The 22,258-nt window shown below is 45.2% G+C and overlaps 1 protein-coding gene, 1 long non-coding RNA gene and 1 pseudogene across 2 annotated transcripts in view; 2 read left to right on the top strand and 1 right to left on the bottom strand.

Annotated features, from left to right (window-relative positions):
- Window positions 1-22,258, top strand: part of LOC139050420 (uncharacterized) — a 516,820-nt gene that overhangs the window by 249,427 nt on the left and 245,135 nt on the right. The window lies entirely within an intron of this gene.
- LOC139054457 (uncharacterized) overlaps window positions 17,951-22,258 on the top strand; it is a 47,816-nt pseudogene continuing 43,508 nt past the window's right edge.
- Window positions 19,240-21,910, bottom strand: LOC139054460 (uncharacterized). Its single transcript, XR_011511250.1, has 3 exons — window positions 21,677-21,910; window positions 19,635-19,709; window positions 19,240-19,570 (listed from the first exon to the last, which is right to left on the bottom strand). It is a non-coding gene; the product is annotated as an uncharacterized lncRNA (long non-coding RNA).

The raw sequence follows: 22,258 nt of genomic DNA, 5'->3' as shown, positions 1-22,258 counted from the left end.
GTCCATCCATCCCTCCGTCCATCCATCCCTCCGTCCATCCATCCCTCCGTCCATCCATCCATCCATCCATCCATCCGTCCGTCCGTCCGTCCGTCCGTCCATCCATCCCTCCGTCCATCCATCCCTCCGTCCATCCATCCGTCCGTCCATCCATCCATCCGTCCATCCATCCGTCCGTCCATCCATCCGTCCGTCCGTCCGTCCATCCATCCGTCCGTCCATCCGTCCGTCCGTCCGTCCGTCCGTCCGTCCGTCCGTCCGTCCGTCCGTCCGTCCGCCCATCCGTACGTCCATCCATCCATCCGTCCATCCGTCCATCCATCCATCCATCCATCCATCCATCCATCCATCCATCCATCCATCCATCCATCCATCCATCCATCCATCCATCCATCCATCCATCCGAAAACGTGCGGCCGTACAAATATGGCCGGAACTTGGCGACTGCCCAAACTAAAGCCAAGCGCTCCCGCTCGGTGATGGAGTAATTTCTCACGGCAGGTGACAACAGGCGGCTGGCGTAAGCTATCATGCATTCGGTACCATTCTGCTGTTGGGCGAGAACAGTGCCGATGCCGTGGCCGCTTGCGTCAGTGTGGACTTCAGTCGGTGCAGATGGATCAAAGTGGGCAAATATGGGAGGGGTGGTCAGAAACACGACGAGAGCGGCGAACGCGTGAGCCTGCTCTGGGCCCCATGCCTGACCCGAACTATGATCACATTCCGTGAACTTGTCATATCTTTTATACCCCCCCCCCTCGCGCCATATCTCCTTGTATATAAGCGCGTTATTTAACATTATTAAACAGTTGGTAGTTTGCGCTACGTCCGTCCACGTCCTGTCCTTTCTTAATATCGTCTGTGTAAAACTGAGCGCAATATAACCATGAATATTAGTAACCATGACCAACGTATGGGGAACAGCAACGTTCCGGTTCAAAAGCACGTCGATGATGGGGCGAAGCACATATTCACCGTCAGGAACCTGTGGCTTGGCGGTCAAAGTGACGTAGTAACTGCCTCGGGTGACAGACGCCCATCGTGAAGCGAGCACAAGTGCGGTGGCCCTGTGCTCGGAGCATCGGCGAGTTGAGGCAGTTGCTACTGAAGAACGCCGGTTGCCCAGTCGATGAGAGCAGAATGAGTGGATAAAAAGTCAAATGCAAAGATAACGTCGTGATGGCAGTTGTCTATCACAGCAAAGAGAACAGAAGTAGGGCGGCCGGCCTGGGCCGGCTATAATTAAACGCGCAGTACACATTCCAAGAACAACCAGCACGCCGCCGTAGGCCACACGAAGCACTCCGGCAGCTGCTGGGGTGAGGACCTTCTTTAAGCATCTGCGTAGGCTAGCACTCATCACAGAACGTGGGCTCCATTGTCGACGAGTGCTTGGACAGGTACGCCGTCTATTTTAACGTCTATTACACTTCTCCTTGTGGGCACGGACAGAGGATTTGCTGAGGTAGTAGGCAATGCAGCACCACTTCCGAGGGCCGCATTTCTTAGTTTTCCGAAAGGGTGCGGCCAAACACCACAGTGGACGAAAGGCGACGTGGCTGCGGTGAACGGGAAGATGGGCGACGTGTTTGCGGTGAACGAGACTGGCGTCCGCGTGGCGTTGGTGAGCGGCTGTACCACGTGTTCCTAGCAGAGTTGTCGGCGCTGTTAGACTCGGCGGAGGGCGAAACATTGCGGACATTTCCATCAAAACGGTTCAGGTTGGTCGGCGTGCGAGGTGTTGAGGGCCACGAGTTGCGACAATATCGGGCGACATGACCAGTGCGGCGACAGGTGAAACATATAGGCTGGTCGTCCGCAGTTCTGCACTCAGTCGGGTTGCGATAAAGCGGAGAGAAGCGTCGGGGTGGAGCGAAAATAGTATAAGGGCGTTCGTTAGCTCTGGAATTGGCGACAGCACACAGAATGTAATCCAATGTTTTCAAGTTCCTGGCGAACGATGGCTTGTACAAGGGGAACCGAAAAAGTGGTAGCATCTGGGCTGCGAACAGAAAGCTGCGGGCGCCATCGCATCCAGTTCACGTCGAACGATTCGCACCACGTCCTGTGATGGCGACGCATGCTGCTGTGCGGGTTGATCTTCACACGTCGACGTTGCGGCAGTATTGGGAAGTCTGGCGAATGGTTGCAAGACGCGTCGGCTTTTCGCCTGCTCGAATTGTCGGCACTCTTTTATTTTATTTTATTTATGAATACTGCGATCTTGTACACAAGATCATAGCAGGTGGGAAACATTGTGTGAGATACAGAATTACAGACACAAAGAAAACAAAATTGCACATAGAGATTCAACAAGAGAATACAGCGACAAGGTCAATTAACAGCAATCAATTCAAATGCTCTTGAAATGAATGTAATGATGTCTGTCTGACAACATCATCCATGAGGTTATTCCAATCAGTGATGGTCCTTGGAAAAAAGGAATATTTAAAACAATTAACTCGCGGATTTAATGGTGTTATAGAAAGAGAATGGCGATTCCTAGTTTGGTACCCCGAGGAATAGGTAAGGATATTGGAGGTGTCAACTTTGAGATTATTATTAATTAATTGATAGAAAAACTTTAAGCGACATATGCGATTTCTGTTGATGGCATCAACTGTAGAACAGCTTTTGCACATGAGCAGATTAAAGGCGTCGTCAGCCATGCCCTTAAGCACGTGCCCGACCTTTACAACTTTTGTCATGTAACGATCGGCTTTACGACAAAGTGCCAGCACGTCCTGGATGTACGAGACATAGGACTGTGTGGGGGATTTGGGCACGGGAGGCCAGTTCCTGCTTTGCGGCAATCTTACGGCCGGCTGGTTTGCCAAACAACTCTGTCAAGTTCTTTTTGCATTGGTCCCAGCTCGTGAGCTCCCCTTCGTGGTTTTCGTACCCCACCTTTGCCGTGCCTCGTAGGTAGAACAACAGGTTGGCTAGCATAAGCGTAGGGTCCGATCTGTTGATTCCACTCGCGCGTTCGTACATAGCCGCCCACTCTTCAACGTCGGCACCATCGGTCCCGCAGAAAGTTCCAGGATCCTTGGGTTGCACAACCACAACCGAAGGCATCAGCGACGTAGGTGGCGACGGTGACGTTAAAGGCGGCAACGACGTTGATCCCGCGTGCTCACCGTCATTCATGGTGCGGACGGTGATGCGACGTCCACTGCGGAGCTCCGTTTCCGTGGTACCCCGCACCTCCCACCAAGACCGTTTCATCGGGCGAGGAGGATAGGGTGAGCCGAGAGCCTTTCCTCCTCTCTGGCTTGGGCGATCCGGCGCGGCGCTGCGGAACGATTTAGAGATGTTTTAGATGGTACTATGTGAAATGTACGCCATATCCGTTCTTATAAGGTCGTCAGGGAAGCCTTTCGGTGCATCGGTAATTACAGTAGGCGGAAATATCTCTTGGGGGCGCAAAAATGTGACGCGCTTTATCAGCCGCGGTGTACGCACATTATCTGTCGTGGTGTGTGTATGTGTTGTGAACTATTTTGGTTGTATCGATTTTAATTCAACAAAGAAAACCGGTGTCTCTGTATTAGCATTATGAAATGGTAAATCTGCTCAATATCTGATAGCTTCGCGTAGGGAGTAAAACAAAGCATAAGAGCAAACGCTCGTGCACGGCCAACCTAAAGCAACCACGAAACATCTAAGCGGCAGGCGCTATCAAATATTTGTGATGCACCGGCATAGTTCTCGCGCATTTCAAGTCTAGTTAGCTTCAAATTACCATGTGTCTACGATAGCCTTCCTACATGAAGCCGATGGCGCTGCTCAACACAGCGATCACTGCGGTTGGTGAACCAGATACATATGTAAGCTGTGCGCTTCGGCATTGCTTTTTTGGCCTGCATATAGCCATAATAGAGAGGGATCGCATAAAAAGAATGCGATGCCTATTTTTGAGGAAAAATTTCCGTAATACGTGTGAGTGCGTCGTAGAGAACGGAACGAACATAACCGAAAAAAAATTTCGGTTATCATCCGCTTTCTCGAAAAAGCAAGAGGAAACGGGCTAACGCCGCAATAGGACCTCGCATAGTCACGCCGCACAAAGTTTATAAATATATAACCGCTGATGCCGTATGCTTGGACCATGCGGTATATAGAACAAAGATATATGTAATCCAGCACCTACCACTGCTTAGGACGCTCGCACAGTTCGTAAACAGTCCCTTTGCTGGAAAAGCTTAATTCATATTGTAAGGCATGCTGCTATTACTTGCCAAAACTATTTTATTCAGGGGCGGAAACCTCATCAATCGAACTAAGTAGTCACGCAATGTAACATGCAGCGAACAGTTTAAACGCTTGTCAAAGTATAACGTCACAGCTCCTATCGTAGCAAAACGGTACCCACGCTGTTACGATCGTCGCGTATGTTTCATCGCTCCTAAACCGCAGCTTAGAAACAGAGGATAATACTGCAATAAGGTGACATTACTGACTGGAACATTCAGAAATACACAATTGATCTCCGAGGCTGATTGTAGGCTCAAACATGCGCGCACACATCGCGCTGCGTGTTCCGTCTACCTCAACGCCAGCAGTAATTCCAGCCATGACGCCTTAAACCACTTCAGCACGTCTCATAGAACCGTTTACCACGTAGAAGACGCACGTCATACTAAACAGACCGCACGACCGCGAAAACAAACGCCAGAACCTACCGCCGAGCGTATACCTGCCATGCAAAAGACCGCTTTCACCCAAGCCAGTATGGCGCTGCTCATAGGCGACGCCACTGCGTTCACAATATGGCGGCGCCTACGAAAAAACGGTCTTAAGACTGTATTTACAATATATATACAGGAGGAGTCGGCGTAGACAAGATGGCTGACCGCCAACAACCTGCAGCAGTTGTTGTTTTTGTCCTGAGTGGCCGTGGCACATAACCACAGTGGGGGATTGGCCATGCATCGGGTGGTTCAATTAGGTGCATAAAAATAATAATAACAAGGGAGTTAACAATTTGAGCGTTGAAGTTTAAAAGAAAAGTAAACATTTTTTGTTCGGAGAAAAAAGCAAATAATCAGAAGAAAACCGGGTATTTAATAATAATAATAATAATAATAATAATAATAATAATAATAATAATAATAATAATAATAATAATAATAATAATAATAATAATAATAATAATAATAGATAAGAAATAAAAGAAAGCTATGGCTGGGAGAGAGAACGATGAGTCTAACAAGGAAATCGATTGGTTTCAATGAGGTAATCTTGGATTGCAAGCAAACATTTCTGTGACTGAACCCAATAATGGAGGCTCCAAAAGATAGGATCACCGGCACTGATAGAGTTAGACCAATAGAGCAAAGCGGGATTTCGAGTAGGCGTTTTCTTATAATAGAAAGACGTCTGCAAGACAACAATAAATGGTCTATTGTCTCCGCTTCGCCGCAGAATGAGCATAATGGTGAGGGTACCAGACCAGACCTGTGGAGGTAGAAGTTCAATGCAGGTATACGGCAGAGCAGCCTCGTGATGGACACTTCAGTTTCCCGTGTTCGGCAAAAATCTCTGTGCCAAGGGTGTAGGAGATGTCCGTAATCCACAGAGTTGGTGATTGCGGAGCCTGATACTGCCTGTATAATGACACTCCTGCGAAATCTAGCAGCAGTAACATCAAAGGGCAGTAACATCAAAGGGCAGCAAGGGAGAATCGGGCCACTTAAAGGTGCCTTGGCTAAAGAGTCTGCAATTTCATTTATGATTAGTCCTTTATGGCCAGGCACCCAAATCAGCCAGCGTCTCGCGATCTTCTTCTTCCTCTCTTCGTTCATCCTTCCATAACAATATAATTGTCATTGCAATAAGTCTATCACCGAATAAATACCGGGTAATGGGCGATAGAGCAACGAAAGCAGCGAAAAAGTAAGGCGCGTTCACGGCAGATCCAAATAGAGGAAGGACAGATAAATGGTCTCATAAAAAACATGCTGTCAAAGGTTCTACATCGTTTTTCTTTTTTTTATCTGCGCATGTGCTTCTACTGGGTGTTTCAGAAAACACTTAAAAAAAATTATTGAAAGTGCCTGTGGCAGATAGCACAATTCTAGTCCATGAGCTGGTCTACTCGGAGAGGCGGACATTACTTGCAAAAAATGGAATGCTTAATCGACGAATTAACAAAATTCACTAATTAAACTTTTAACTAATTACCTCATGGCACATATTGCAAATTCTAGCCGGAAAGTTCGCAAGGCGGATATACTTGGAACGAATTCTCAGGATGACAGCAGTTTCGACGCATTAATTTCCCACCTTAGCGGAGAAATGCATGGCGTTCCAGTTAGTTGTGTGGTTCAATGCATAAAACGTAGTTTCGTTAAGAAAGTAAGTGGAGCGACCATGCATTTTACGGCAAGTTTGACGGCGCATATCTCGTAAATGGTGTCATGCACACAATTATTTCTAAGTGGATATGCCTTGCAGTCTCACCCGCTGGAATGTGTAAATTGCAATGTGCCATAGGGTAATTAGTAGGCAAAAACTTAATTATTCAATTTTTATTATTTATTGATTATACATTTCAATTTTTCGTGCATGTCCTCCTCTTGGAGTAGACCAGCTGATGGACTAGAATCATGGTATCTGCCACAGGAAATTAAAAAAAAAATGTTTGAAAGTGTCCGCTGCAACACCCTGTATATTGTCAGTGTACCATTGCCAAACAGCGCTCGCTTCATTATTTTTTATTCTTGTATAGGCATACAACCAAACGTCCCTGCTCTCCCGTAATCCGCGATTACAGGAGAGCAGACTTTCAAGCCATTAATACTGCTTTGGAAAAATTCGTTGACGAGTTCTTGCCGTAGTTATGGGAACGCACAGTGCAAGAGAACTGGCGGTTATTTTAAATGCAAGTCAAAGCGCTCATCGATAAATATATTCCGCTACGAAGAATATCTTGCAAGAGACGTTCGCCGTGGTTCAACTTATCGTTAAAACGCTTACTAAACAGGAAAAAGCGCATGTTTCGCCGCTGCAAGAAAGTTATGACAGACAGAGCAAGGTTGGCTTATCAATCTACCGCTGCGGAATATAAACGTGCTCTCATTGGTGCTAAACACAACTATTTTCATTCAACCCTTCCCTCTTACTTCAAATCTACGCAAATTTTGGAATGTTATCGGCATGCGCGAATCTGAAGAAGTTCGCTCGAAGAACGGTCGAGGATTCTTTGTATCAAATAAACAGTGCTGAATCTTACTCAATGACACATTTTCATCATCTTTTTCACATGTTGCACCAATAACTATTCCTCTTATTTCTGCACCTGACTTCTTTCAAATGGACCCTATCCTTATCGACTGGGTAGGCATCTCTAAACTCATTCGAGTTGCGAAACTTTCATCGTCAGCTGGTACCGATGGTATTAACTACAAGTTTCTGAAAAACACCCAGACTTATTCATCCATTATACTGTAGTATGTCTTTTCTCAGTCATTGCAGAGTGTCACGTTGCCGGACGACTGGAAGGTGGGAAAGTTGGTTCCGGTGCATAAATCTGATGCTCATAGCCCACACAACTGCCTATCTCTTTAACATCAATTCCATGCAAACTGCTTGAACATATATTCTAACCTAATGTTGCATCTCGAATCGAACTGTTTCTTCACACCTAATCAGCATGGTTTTCGCAAACACCACTCCTGTGAAACTCAACTGGTCGCGTTTACCAATGATTTGTTTTCCATTTTAGATTGTTCATCATTTGTGGATTGCATTTTATTAGATTTCGCGAAAGCATTTGATACAGTGTCACATCAACCACTACTTCTCAAACTTAGTAAACGAAGTCTTGATACTAATCCGATGAAGCGGATCAAGTGTTTTTTGCAGGGCCGTACCAAGTAAGTTTCAATTAATGACTGTGACTCACCTGTTTGCCCCGTAACATCCGGAGTTTCCCAATGCTCCGTACTAGGTCCTCTGCTTTTTCTAATTTATATTAACGACCTTCCTCATTCCACTGACTCACAAATTAGACTCTATGCTGATGATTGCGTAATATATAGACAAATATCTAAACCTTCTGATGCAGCCATTCTTCAATCTAGTTGCACAAACACAAACCGCCCCTTCCTGCGAATTGAACGTGCGTCCTCGCCTGCTGCAGATACCGCGGGAGCGCTCCCATCTTCGATGCTCGAACACGCAGGCGATGATGTAGTCGGCAGTTCGGCTGATAGCGTGATGCGGCCGATGCGATAGCAGAATTCGCATCAGCCTTGCCGTCTTTCGTAAGGCGATTGGCATGCCGCGCCGTTAGCCGAGTGGTGGAGTGTCGAGCCGGCACTCGCAAGGACCCACGTTCGAATCCTGGAATCCTGCTCTGCGACGAGCTGCAGAGCAGAAGGGGTTCGGCGTGGTCCGCCATTTGGACGGCGCGGGGGACAAGGGGATTCTTTGTGCTTTTTCACAAAGTCTCCTCTAGCGTCCCCCGGGTACCTGAAAGGGCAGGTGCCCGGACTCGTTATTCTTTTTTCGAGGTCAAATTTTTACTTCCTGATCTAGCGCTTTTGCGCTGGCGCCATACAACTGTTTTATGGTGGACGAAAGAAATAGCGCGAAAAGACATGCACCAGAAGGCTTGTCTTTTCGCGCTTTTTTTCGTCCACCATGAAACAGTTGTATGGCGCTAGCGCAAACGTATGAAACGTATGAATCATACGTTTGCGCTAGCGCAAACGTATGAACTGGCCATGTTTATGCGGCATTTAAATTTACCTAGCGCGACGCTCTTTGACTGACGGCACCGCGAAAGCCGCCCGTGAAGAACACGTCTGCACTCACCTGCTTCTGACCCGCCGTGGTTGCTCAGTGGCTATGGTGTTGGGCTGCTGAGCACGAGGTCGCGGGATCGAATCTCGGCCACGGCGGCCGCATTTCGATGGGGGCGAAATGCGAAAAACACCCGCGTGCTTAGATTTAGGTGCACGTTAAAGAACCCCAGGTGTTCAAAATTTCCGGAGTCCTCCACTACGGCGTGCCTCATAATCAGAAAGTGGTTTTGGCACGTAAAACCCCAAATATTATTATTATCACCTGTTTCTGCTGGCGTCAGCAATCGCACTGAAAGCGGTTCCAGGGCAGAACTCCTGCACTGGTCGACATTAAATGTTTCGTACAGCTACATTCGGGTTAGTTAAACACCCGCGCCTGTGCTGGGAGTGGCCAGTGTTCACCAAACTAATTTACTTATTGGCGGGGTACCTTCTACTGACTGGGTTGTTTCGAAATTTCGTTATGAATTGTGTGGGCAACATATAACGCATATATAACATGTAACGCAGAAAACATTTTGGCTTATATATAAACAAAAAGACGAGAATGGCAGACAAAGGGTGCACCTTTATTCCTGTCGAATTACTGATACAGTTGCAGAGGAACGCCGTCGCGAGCTTCAGTACATTAAGCTTTAATTATTGAACATAAGCATGCTGGCCCATTTCCTACAGATACTGTTGCAGCGACTTGCGCAATTTGTCCCGCGTCTTCACGCTAGCGACATTTAAGTACCAAGCACTAAGTCATGTTCATGGCTAACTTACGGTATTCGCTCCGCTAGAGCTAAAGGAAACGCAACGCACCGCGAGACGTGACACAGAAGGCTGCACATACCTGGCTAAGCTGTCCAGGGCGACATCTCTTAGTGCTGACACGGAATACGGCTCCAGTTCCCGCGACCCCATAAGTATAACACACCTGCCTGCACATTTTCTTTTAAATCAGAGAGTAACTTTATCAGGGGCGAGTGCATATTTTACGCTATCAATATACACCAAAGATTTCGTAGCAAGCCATCGTTAACCCATCGCACGTTTTCAAATGTGAACGCAAATGGTTATTCAGGCGTTTTCTGTTTTGCTATGGAAGCCGTTATTGTTTGCTTGTATTCTGTCATTTTGGTGTTTTTGGCGGTCTAATCATGCAGGAGTACTATACCTGACGCCACGACTCATGTTTTGGTAACAACTCATTAGTCGTTTTGCAAAGCTAGTCGTCCAGTAGGCATTCGTTCTTCGGGAGCTTTCGTAGTTTTCTGAATCAGGAATCAGCGATTTTGTGTTTAAAGTCGATCACAAGCCGTCTCTTTTTTTCACTAGTCCGTCTCGCCGTGCTACCTAAGAACACACAAATAAATTCGCGTGCTTTTGACTACTCGTAACCGCGAATTCCGATATTACCCCAACGCAATATTTTTTTTAATATTCCTATAAGGCAAAGTAAGGTTTCACCACTGACTTCTGATCGTTTGCCAATTTGCTGCAAATGATAGTGTAAGCCGCAACTCGAATATTCCCCTGTTTGCGGTCGACCGCTTCTAACTCTTTTATTTGGTGCGAACATAGAATGTCCGACTAGTTCTCTTTCCTGTTCTCTGATCTGATTTCGGCGGATTCTGTTGGGAACACGCACACATTTATTTCAACGAAACTGCAGCCATCTTGGAAGCTTCCTTGAACCCCAGGGTTGCCTTCCTTCATTCTAAAGAGTGCCATACATGGACACTACATCATCCCCTCAGGGAAGGAAAAACCAGTTTTGCTTAAACATGAAGTCTTTCAGGTGCCTAGGTCGTTGCCTGGATCGTTGTATAGGTGTAGCATGTGGCCCTAGCTTTCTCTCAGGTTTGGTGCCTAGTAGACCTAATGAGGCATCTCTTGCACAACTGTGGCACAGAAAGGGCAAGCACAAAGAACAGCTGTGACATTAACATATGGGAGTTTACTTGTGTAGTTCAGCGAGATCCTAAAACACATTTACCAAAGTTGGTTGGAAGGTGTAGTTGATCGTGTCTATGCAAGGAGTTATAGACATTAAAATTAAGATATTGCATTTTCTACTTAGTATACACTCATACTTGCAATTTTATCTGAACTGTGACACCAACAGCCCCTCTGTATTTAGTGTGCTGGAAGCAGTCATATGAATGAATATGCTGAAATGTGAGGCACTGACTTCTTCAATTTCAATCAATAAATAAAGCTTAAATCATTATCCTGTATTGCTTCAGCACAAGCTATATCCCCACATGTTTGCTATTAACACATGTAAAATAGTATCTACAATGCAACATTACATGACAACAGATTTAGCATAAATTCAAGCATCTAGCTACATCAAAGAAACTTCATGTCCAGTTATTCCCACAGTGCACTGGAGCCTTCCAGAATGCTCTCAAATATAATCGAGCCTGAGAAGCTAAAGTGATGCAGACGTTGCTTTAGCGTAATATGCACTTGCCAGGTGCTTCTGTGCAAGGGTATAAACAGCTGAAGAAATACAGTTAACGGGTCAGCATTACAACGAATAGTATTATTCTGCATGTGGAAGCTGGTGGTGGTGATAATGTATAGCTGAAAGAGCAATGCCAATTGTGCGCGTTTGTTTGAAGAGAATAGCAATAGGGCGCAAAGCTGCGAGATTGTAAGCACGCCGCAGCCTTGAGTCTGGCCTGGTGCAAAAACTATGTGTGTTCAATAAAATCTCAGCACTCGAATGGTAGGACTTGGTTGAGGCCAAGATGCCAGTACCCCAGGGAATAAAATGAAAAGCTTATAAACTGAAGAGCAAAAAGCTTCACGTACGTTTGGCAATTTATTTGTAGCGGACTTACAGCCTCCTAATATCGATTACACCCATGACCACACTATCGTCGACTAGTTAGTTTTCCGTGCACTTGCATTAGTAGCATCAGAATACAGACATATAGCACATAAGTTTACAAACGAAGTAGGCACACCATTGATCCAAATACTTACGCGAGTGTGGAAACTCCGCAAAGTCTGCAACAGACAAAATCGTAGGAGGGTGTTGTAATTAAGCGGCACTTGACGACAAATATTCTCAGGTGCTCATATCGCACGAGAAGACACATGGACAGTGCATATTTGTATTTTTAACAGCAGCAGAAGCATTGCACTCGTCAGATGTTCACGCGAAAGCAGTCGCCTGTCGGCCTCATCAATTGTCTCGTGTGCACACATCGACAAGCAGCCATTTTCTTGACCACTTATTCGTATCCACAGATTTCGCGAAGCATCCTCACGTCATTAAACAAGTTTAGAACACGAATTTTGCAGGTTGCTCGTAGCATGCCTTACCTGACGCAGTCATAGAATAAGAAACCAGACGCAGTGGACAAGTGTTGCCGTTAAAAGTAACATTCATAGAAAAATCAGTAGCAGAATAAGCCGCTGCACTTGCACGCAAGTTAAAACACATTCAATAGTTTGGAGAATGCATAGAAACAGTGAAAAGAAACCTCATTTTACATTTCAGTCTCAATTTGCGTTGCCGCCTCTACCGTGTTGGATGGATGGATGGCGGCTATACCCTTTGTAATGGGCGGCGGCTGGCGCCACCTAGCCTTTTGCTCCCCCTCCTATTTTTTTCTTTTTTTTATATCCTCTTCTTAAACTAGTTTTCATTCCCCCCCAGTTGAAAAACACAACAGGAAATTTTCACAGTCTGTCGTATTTTGGGACGTTGTTTCTGTAGTTCTGTTGCCTGTAGTTCTGTTGCCTGTAGTTCTGTTGTCTGTAGTGTGACGTCCTGTAGTAGAAAGTTCTGTAGTTCTTGATCAATATTTAATTAAAAATTGACAGAGACGTCCGTAAGGTTATGTAAATTTGTTAGTACAAAAAAGAAAAACATAAAAGTAAAAAAAAATTTAAAAAAAACGTCTTCGCCTAGGATTCGAACATGCGACCTCACGATTCCCAGGCCGGCATCTTACCACTGCACCACCCCTGACATGCTTTCCGGACGTACGTTTTGGCCATGTGAATAGTACGACGTGCTGATGCGCTGATGTTTACATTTGCATTTTGAGAGCCAAGATCCGCTATCACTCCACCGCGTCAAGTGCAGCATCTCTAGAAGAGCAAGAGTGTTCGTACCATTGACAGGTACATCGTGCAGTGCTAGAACATCGATTTCGATGTACGATATCCATATTAAATAAGGAATTCAGAAATAGACAACGTTGACTTTTAGGGTTATTACTGCTAGTTTCGACAGTTGTCTCTCGTTCTTTACACTTTTGAGCGCGCATATATTTCGTGTGTTCAATGCAAAATAGCTAGATAAACATTCGTGGATGAGAGTTCTTTCTGACAGCATACTGGCTTCTCACGGCAGCACTGTACCAGATTAATGAGACCCGAGCGAGACAGCTTTTCACGCAACTTTGTGGAACAACCCAAATCTTCTTTTCCGCTTCGCATAAGCTTGTGAAATATTCCTGGGAAATTAACTAATGTGTCAGTGTAACAGCACATGTAAGTCCACAGGCCTGTGTGCCACATCTTACCAAAAAAACGGGGACGCAGCCATTCCCGCAGATGGTATGATTTTGTTCAGCGGCCGATTTTGAGGAGGCCGGTAGGGCGCTTGCTGGTGCCGCGTCGTCACGGCACAATTATAACTATTCGCCACGTCGACTTTAATACCGGTGTCGGTGCCATCAATATTGCCGGCTTCAGAGAAGCGCGATTGAATACCGCGCAAGAGAAAAGTACAGTGTACACCACCGATGCGAAAACATACAATTTTAAAGGACCGCGACGGAAAGCGCTTCTGTTGCGACTTCGGAAGTCTTGGCCGTCGCGACCGAATGTTTCTGCTGCGACGTCAGAATTGGTGTCGTAACGTCGGAGTCGCTGTCAGGATATAAAGCTGTGTTCCGACTTCAGAACTCTTGTTGTCGCGACAGAATGCTTCTGTTGCGAAATCAGAATTTCTGTCGTAACGTCAGAAATGTCTCCCTATTAAGAAATGTCAACAACTTCTGTCATACAACAGAATTTCTGTAGTTGCGACAGGAATTCCTTTTGTCTTTTTCAACCGGGCACTACAGAAGCTTGTCGCATCACACAATTTCAGTGCACTTCTGTTGTCATCATTGGGTACATGCTGCGGCGATAGGTTTCCGTTGTGGAAGAGTTCTCTGTAGTACAACAGAAGTTTGTCCATTACTTCAGGAACACTTCTGTTGTGACAACTGGGGGCCTGTTGCAATGATAGGTTTCTGTCGTACAACAACATTTTTCTATAGTACAACAGAAGTTGGTCGCATTACTTCAGGAACACTTCTGTTGTGACGATTGGGGGCCTGTTGCCACAATAGGTTTCTGTAGTATTTCAACAGCTCTCTGTAGCACTACAGAAGTTTTTCGGGTTACTTCAGGAACATTTCTGTTGGGACAACAGGGTGCCTGTAGTGATGACAAATTTTTCTGTAGTACTACAAAAATCTGTTGTAGAGCTTCAGCTTTCTGTTGTAACAACAGACATACAACAGACTGTACTTCTGTAGTAGCAACAACAAATGTCTGTTGTACATCAGAAAAGTCTGTCGCTCCATCAGGAATCTGTAGTTACTACAGAAAAATCCTGTTGTACAACAGAAATTTCTGTAGTTGCGACAGGAATTCCTGTTGTCTTTTTCAACTGGGCCTCCTCCTTCCAAAATAACTATCTAAAAAAGTACAGGAAACATTATCTCCCCGATTTATGGTATTATCTCTCTCTTGACTTCCTCCACCAATCCTCTAGCCTCCCCTTCGTTACTGCCACTCTTTTCTTGTCTATTTGCCCTCGTTCCCCGGGAAAACCCAATGCCCCTTCCATACCTGCCACTGTTCCCTCTGCCAGAGTCGGGCGAAGGTCTGTGCATCTCAGCACTATATGCTCTGTGGTCTCCATTTCGGCTCCGCAAGCTGTGCACCAAAGGTCCACGTCTTCAAATTTAGCCCTGCATGTTTTCGTTCTCAAAACCCCCGTCCTAGCTTCGAATAATAGTGAGCTGCCCCGCGAGTTATCAAACAAGAGCTCTCTCTTAATCTCCTGTTTTTGTGACCTATACATTGATAGCGCTGGCTTTCCGAGCATTCTTTCTTCCCACATTTTTCTTTCCGTCTCCTTCACCTCCTTTCCCACACTAAAACCACGTTGGACCCCCTCCCTCGGCTGCAGGTATCTATTCCTCAGCTTCCTCGTTCTGAGTGTCCACTTTGTGTTCAAACTTTTCATGTATAGATATTTGTACACTTTTCCTGCCCACCTTTTTTCCTCCAGTGCTGGGAGTCCCTGTTCATACTTTAGCTTACTTATTGCCTCTCTACCTTCGAATGACGTCCATCCCATGTCCCCCCTGCACTCCCTCTTAGGGGTATTCCCGTGCGCTCCTAAGGCCAACCTACCTACACTTCTCTGTCTCGTTTCCATGCATGCCTGAACTTCCGATTTCATGCACAGTACTGAATTTCCGAATGTGAGGCCAGGTACCATAACCCCTTTCCATACGCCCCTAACCACCTCGTACCTATTATATTTCCATAGTGCCTTGTGTTTCATTACAGCTGAGTTCCTTTTCACTTTTTCAATCATAATTTTTTCCTGTTCTTCCAAGTACTTTTTGCCCTCGTTTAGCCATATGCCCAAATACTTGTATTTTTCAACATGATCAATCTAAGTGCTTTGTATTTCCAATGGTTCCCCCCTTTCTTCATTGTATACTATTATCCCAGACTTCTCTCTACTGAATTGCAGTCCCAATTTTTCTCCCTCCTCTCCCCATATGCTCATTATATCTGTAGCCCTACTCGGGTGTCAGCAAGCAGTACAATATCATCTGCATACATCAGTCCGGCTAGTACTTGAGCTACCTTCTGCCCTTCCAGCATATAGCTTATGTCGGTTCCTATTGTGCTCTGTTCTAGTCTCTTTTCCATTTGGCTCATGTAAATAATAAAAAGCAGAGGGGACAATGGACAGCCCTGCCTGAGACCTCTTCTTATTTTAGCTTGCTTTGTAGTTCCCCCTCCCATGTTATCTCTACCTCATTATCTGTATAAACTTGTTGTAGGAACCCAATCATCTTTCTATCTAGACCATATTCCCTCAACTGGCTCCATAACTTTTCTCAGTTTACATTATCATAGGCTCCTCTAATGTCTAAAAAAGCTATCCATAGCGGTTTCTGCCTGGCTGCCGCTATCTCTATGCTCTGTGTTATAACAAATAAATTATCATCTAGCCTTCTGTTCCTTCTAAATCCATTCTGCAGTTCTCCCAAGATCTCTTCACGTTCTGCCCATTCCTCCATTCTCTTTTTCACCATCTGCATTGCTACTCTGTATATGGCTGATGTGACAGTTATTGGCCTGTAGGATTTAATGTTGTTTTTGCTTCCCTTACCTTTGTAAACTAATATCATTCTGCTTGATTTCCAGACCTGTGGAACATATCCCCCTACTACTATTTGTTCAATAAGTTGTCGTAATTTTAATTTACTTTTCTGGCCTAATATGCTTATCAATTTCATAGGTATGCTATCAGGTCCTGTCGCTGTTCCCACGGGGACCCTGTGTTCAATTCTGTCCCATTCCTTACTTGTCATCCCTCTGTACTCCTCCTCTAATTCTGTCCTGCTGTTGTCATTGTTCTCCATTTCGCTACCCACTGGCTCTGCAAATGCTGCCTCTATTGTTAACCTAATATATTCCTGAGCTTCCTCTCCCTCTACCTTTGTTCCTTCTGGTGTGGTCAGTGAGTGCTGAACCACCTCTGTCTTCTTACTCTGTTGCCTTATGTGTTCCCAAAATTTCTTAGAGGCATTTCTGTCTTTTTTTTCGTATCTCTAACAACCACTGTGCCCCAACTTTTGCTATCTTGGCTTGAAGTAATGCCAATGCTTCTCTTTTCATTGCAAGGTAATCCTCCCATTTTGTCTCCACCACTTCTGGTGTGGCTCCCCTTTTCTTCGCTGCTCTGTGTTTTCTGCACGCATCTTTGCATTGCTCTATGGCCTCCTTTACTTCTTGGTCCCACCAGCTTGTCCTCTAGAGTCAGTATAGTAACTCTATGAAAGCAGGCACCCAGGGTGACCCTGCATGCCAAAACATAAAAGATAAAGGACAGGGGAGGGGGGCAGGACAGGAGCACGGAGGAGGAAGAAGAAGAAAACAGTAAATGTGGGGTTCATCAACATGCAGGGGGGAAGAAATCGCATTAAGTGGGACGAAATAGAAGAACAATTACAAACGGAAAATTTTCAGGTATATGGAGTTGCCGAAACCCATTTAAGAGATGAAGAGCCACCATTCATTGCAGGATACACCTGGGTAGGGTGCAACAGAAAAAGGAAAGAACGCAGAGGAGGAGGCCTTGGGGAGAATGCAAAACATTTCAAATGTATGGCCAAGGACATCAGGGAGTTAGCTATGAAACGTGAGATAATCATCCTAGGGGACATGAATGCACATTTAGAATACTTTTACAGGGCGACAGATGCAACAGCGCACATGTTGGTAGATTTTTGTGAGGCTCATGATTTTGTGATAGTTAATAATGAAATTAAATGCGACGGGAAAATAACATGGGAAAGAAATAACACCCACTCGACAATCGACTACTGCCTAATGTCCCACAAGCTGTATGAACGGTTGGGATGTATGGAAATTGATGACGAAGGTACAAAAAGCCTGGGGAGTGATCAGAAACTAATCAAAATCAGTTTTGGAAGGACAGTACCACTGGTAGAAACTAAAGAAAGGAAAGGTATGAGCAAATTGAATGACAGGCAGCTACAAGAAGTGGCGAAAAACATTGAAAGCATGGTATCCAAGCAACCGCGAAGGGCATGGACAAACGACGAGTTAATAGGTATTTTTAAACGTGAGCTAGAGAAGGGACAGATTAGGAAAGTAGGAAGTAAGCAGGGAAAACATAAACCGAAAAGCTGGTGGGACTGAGAAATCGGGAACCGCAAGAGCGCCGCCATGTTGCTACGCGCCGAGGTTGCCAGCTCCTGAGATGCTTGCTAGATTTGGTGACAGTAGTCAGTTTTAATCCGGCAACAGCAGCAGCGTAGCAGCATGGCGTCTCGCTTGTTGTGGTGTGTGCGCGCAGCCGTGTGTTTGGGCTTTATAAGTTGCTTCTTTATTCTATGTTGCGGGACGGTGTGGGTGTGGTCCATGTTAGCCGTACAGCTGGCAGTTATGCCACCGAGGGATGATCCTGGTCAAGTTTCCGGCGGTATGCGGTTTTCAGCGGTCACGCCTGTTGCAGGAGTGTCACTCGACGACGTTACGAGCTCGAAGCTGTGGTCAGATTCCTCGTTGGCGTTCCGTAATTCTCTTCGCACGGGCGCGGTATGTTCGCGATCTATCGTCGTGACGATAGACCGGGTTTTTTATTATTATAAGTAATGATCCAGCTGTAGGGCACATGTTACCGACAAACGGAAGTTTCAGGAGAGCACCTGAGATGATAGTAGAGCAGGCGGCGCAGGAACTCCAGGGCACCCAAGGGACAGTGGGGGGATCACAGCTCGAAGCAGAACGGTACGTAGGTTGGGGCCGCCGAGGCAGGTGTGTGCCAGGGAGTGTTCGCACGGACAGCTCCCCTGGCACGCGCAGCCGTGCCTGGCAAGGTCAAGATACTTTAAAGGCATCTGCGCCCATGATCTTTCTTTTGCCTCGGCGCAGTGAGCACGATTAACGAGAATAATGTGGAGGGCATCCGGTGCAGTCGCGAATGCATCATGACAAATGTAGCTCGCGTCGCCTGGCGTCTGTAGTAATATCAGAGTTGGTTGTATTAACTTTATGCATAATACGCTTTTTTACGGTACCTTAACGGAATGGGTCTAGAGGACGGTGTTGGTACATTTTTTCGTACCGCCCTAATCCTATACCCCCACTACAAACACACACATACCCCCTTTTTTAATGTATACATACAATTCCTTGCCATGACAGATCATAGCCTCCTTTATTTTTGAAAAATAGAGGAGGCTATGGACCGATTAAACAGTTCAAGTTGTCAACTTGTAACTGTCATAGGAATCACTGTAATAAACATAATTCCACGATCCGATTGTTTACTTTCATTTTTTGTTGCAACACTGAGGACTACATAGAACTTTATTTTGTATATGTGAGAGAAGTATGTGGATATCACGAGCTTAAGCCAATGTGCGATACGCAGACAAAGCAGCTACTACAACATGAACTGCATTGAGGGCCACACAACACTTACATAATTAAAGGTGCAAAATATAGGGGGAAGCTTCAAAATACGCTCTGTAGCACTGCAAAGTGTAACATATATTGTATGTGTACAATAAATGTTCAAAAATACAATGCATCAATGTCCCATTTGCCTTCAAGTTTATTATGAAGTTCAAGTTTACTGAAGTTTATTGTGAGCATATGTACAACAGGAATCTACTGACATCTGCAGTCAAGGTGGCTGTTCGAGGTGTGCTGGCTGTCTCAGTGTAAGAAAAAGAAATTGGGTAAATGTTGACACCAGTGCCACTGCTTCTTGCCTCTGACCTGCATGTGCCTCTGCGGCATCTTTGTGCACAAGTGTGCTGGCGTGGCGAGGCGTAGGAGTCATCCGAGAGAAAGAGTATTGTTTACATGGAGTACTGTTCACATTGCCTGTCACTTTCCCACAAATGTTTCCTTGGCGACTAGGGTGACACACCCGCAGTCAAGGTGGCTGTTTGAGGTGTGCTGGCTGCCTAAACAAAATAAAAAGAAATTAGATGAATGTCGATACCAGTGCTATTGCTTATTGCCTCTTACCTGCATTTGCCTCCACGGCCTCTTGGCTTGCGGAGTCTGTATGAGGGAGCTGCTGTGGCTAGGCATAGGCATTGTCTAAGCAAAAAGAAAAGGCCATTTAAATGCAGTTGTTATGTCTGCTTCTTGCACTGTTCTTGCCTAAAAGTTTTCAAACATAGTGTCCAGAACACACCAGCACTTTGACTGCTTCTGCTTTTTACCTGCAGATGTTGCTGCGAGATCCTTAGTATGGCTGCGTGCAGCATTGTAACACTTGGTGGAGGCATTCGAAGTGGTAGCCAAAAATATAAAGAATCATCCTTGTCTGCACGAATGCTTTCAATTTCTAAATGCAGTGGTAACTATCACTATTGGTGCAAGGCGCCCCCACATCTATGCGGCAAGTGCCATAGCTCGAAACTGAATTGTTCCTTTAGTGTTTCACAAGGCATCTGATATGTCCACATTAGATGTGATGTGTTTGTTTTTATTTATCCCAGTGTGGAGAGAGCGTCATTCAATGGTTTTTTTTTATTTTGGCGTGTCTTGTTTTTTGGTTTATTTCTGAATTTATCATGATGCTGAAGTGACTTATGTAATGGCAATCAGCTCTTGTTTAGCAGAAAAACAATGCATTTCCTGACCCACTGTTTGACATCCCCTCACTCGCATAATTTTGCAGAGTATTCTACCTATATTGACTTGTTTGACCTCCACTAATGAGTCTTGCATCTTCAAATACGACTCTTTCCTTAAACTCATTCGACACTTCTCATAATTTCTGTACCTTGGGCTTCTGATACTCTGCAGTCATCATTTTTGCTTGTTTCTGACTAGAATATATGTCTTCTTTAATTTAGAGCTTAAATTTTACTTTTGGAACACATGGAAGGGCTTGCCATTGCATATCTGCATAAAAGGGAAACATGTTTCATTAAACATTTGCAAAATCCAATTGAAGATTGATGAATGCAGCTTGCAGTGTGATATGACTGAATGAGCCATAAAAGTAACTCGTCTCACTTGGTAAATGAAAGCACATATTAGTGTGATGCACAAGATATGTTACACTAACGTGGTGGGTTCTCTTGCTTATACAGCAATATAATCGGTGCGCGAGAAAAAAAGTATTTTTGCATAACCCTTGTACACACTGACTTAAGGAAAATGAGCTGGAGCTGTCCACATGATGTACTTATTTTACCTGCGAGTATGGTCAACAAAAATGTGTCCCAGCTGCTTAGTGGTATTCTGGATTATGTCAGTATTGCATATGTGCCTGCTGTCGAGAATAATTGAATTTTGAAAATGCTCGCAGGGATCTGATGTGCATATCTGCAGTTTATGGATACATGTAAAAGACTCAGCATCAAGTGCAAGTGAACGGTCCCACAGGCCCGGAGTCGATCATGCAAATAGATTCGCTGCACACATTTCTGACCAGAAAAGATATTCCACATGAAATGGCATGCAAGGAAGTGTTGAAAATATTGCACAGTTAATAAAACGCCTACGCTATTAATATGTGGGTTGATGCACTCGTTAGGCAAAACGGAGGTGAGGCGTGCAGACAGGACACAAGGGTAGAGTATTTACAAGCAAACAACACGAGCGCCGCCCACTTCTCTACTCTTGTGTCCTGTCTGCACGCCTCACCTCTATTTTGCATCATGAATCTTTACGAACTAGCTCAGCTTTCTGTCGTTCCAAGTCTCGATACACTCGATTTCGTCCGCATTAGGCACTCGCCTCTTGATTACTTCGTGGCACAGAAATACTCGGCATCAGGCTGTTTTTCTGCTGTGGCCTTTGAAGAAGCATGATTGTTCAAAGTGCAACAATTAAACAGATTCTTTGAGTTGCTTGTGGCTTCGCCAGTACAATTCCGGTGCGCTGGTCCGCCTGTCCAGCAATTTCCTACTGAAGGGAAACCTGCAAATAAAAACACCGCTCCGCATGCAGAAAAATGCTCTACTGTGACGCTTCTCAAACGATTGTGATTTACCACTAGAGCTGCCTACTCGCGTGATATTCTCAACAAGGAGATACATTCGTTTACTTACATGTGAAAGTATATGCCAGACCACTTCGGGGCTTCGGTGGCACATAAGGCACGAGTGTGCCATAGCGTCCGATGTCGACGCGCGATCGCATGTCAAACCTAAACTGTACGAAACTACTACGCATCCAAAAAACAGATTCGAAACCGAAATTCGTGTCATCTTTTATTGCATGAATGCGTACATCGTGATTTACATAAGTCACGGACTTAGCGATCGCTTTCTGTAAACTTAATATTAACGTACCACCTTCATAAAGCCATCAGCTATGCGTTTTTTGATGACAAAGCATAAGGTGACTTATACTTGTTCTTAGCTCTTTCGATAGTAATTGCGCTGGCCACATTGACCAGTAGCAACAGGGCGGCGCCCTAGAGGTTCCCACTCTTCCCACTTTTCCGGCCCAGCTTTTCCTCTAGAGTTGTTCTACTAACTCTATGCCTGCTTTCGACTAGTGTCCGTGGCGATGCAGCCGCCATTTGGTGCTCGGAGGTCTGATCAAAAGTAAATTTTAAAAGTTGACTGACTAATGAGCATTTTTACATGTAAAATAGATTACATACTTTTTTCTAAATATATTAATGC

The sequence above is a fragment of the Dermacentor albipictus genome, chromosome 1, assembly GCF_038994185.2.
Source record: "Dermacentor albipictus isolate Rhodes 1998 colony chromosome 1, USDA_Dalb.pri_finalv2, whole genome shotgun sequence".
Lineage (NCBI taxonomy): Eukaryota > Metazoa > Arthropoda > Arachnida > Ixodida > Ixodidae > Dermacentor > Dermacentor albipictus.
Note: the sequence above shows the minus strand (reverse complement) of the source record. Positions and strands in the feature narration are given on the sequence as shown.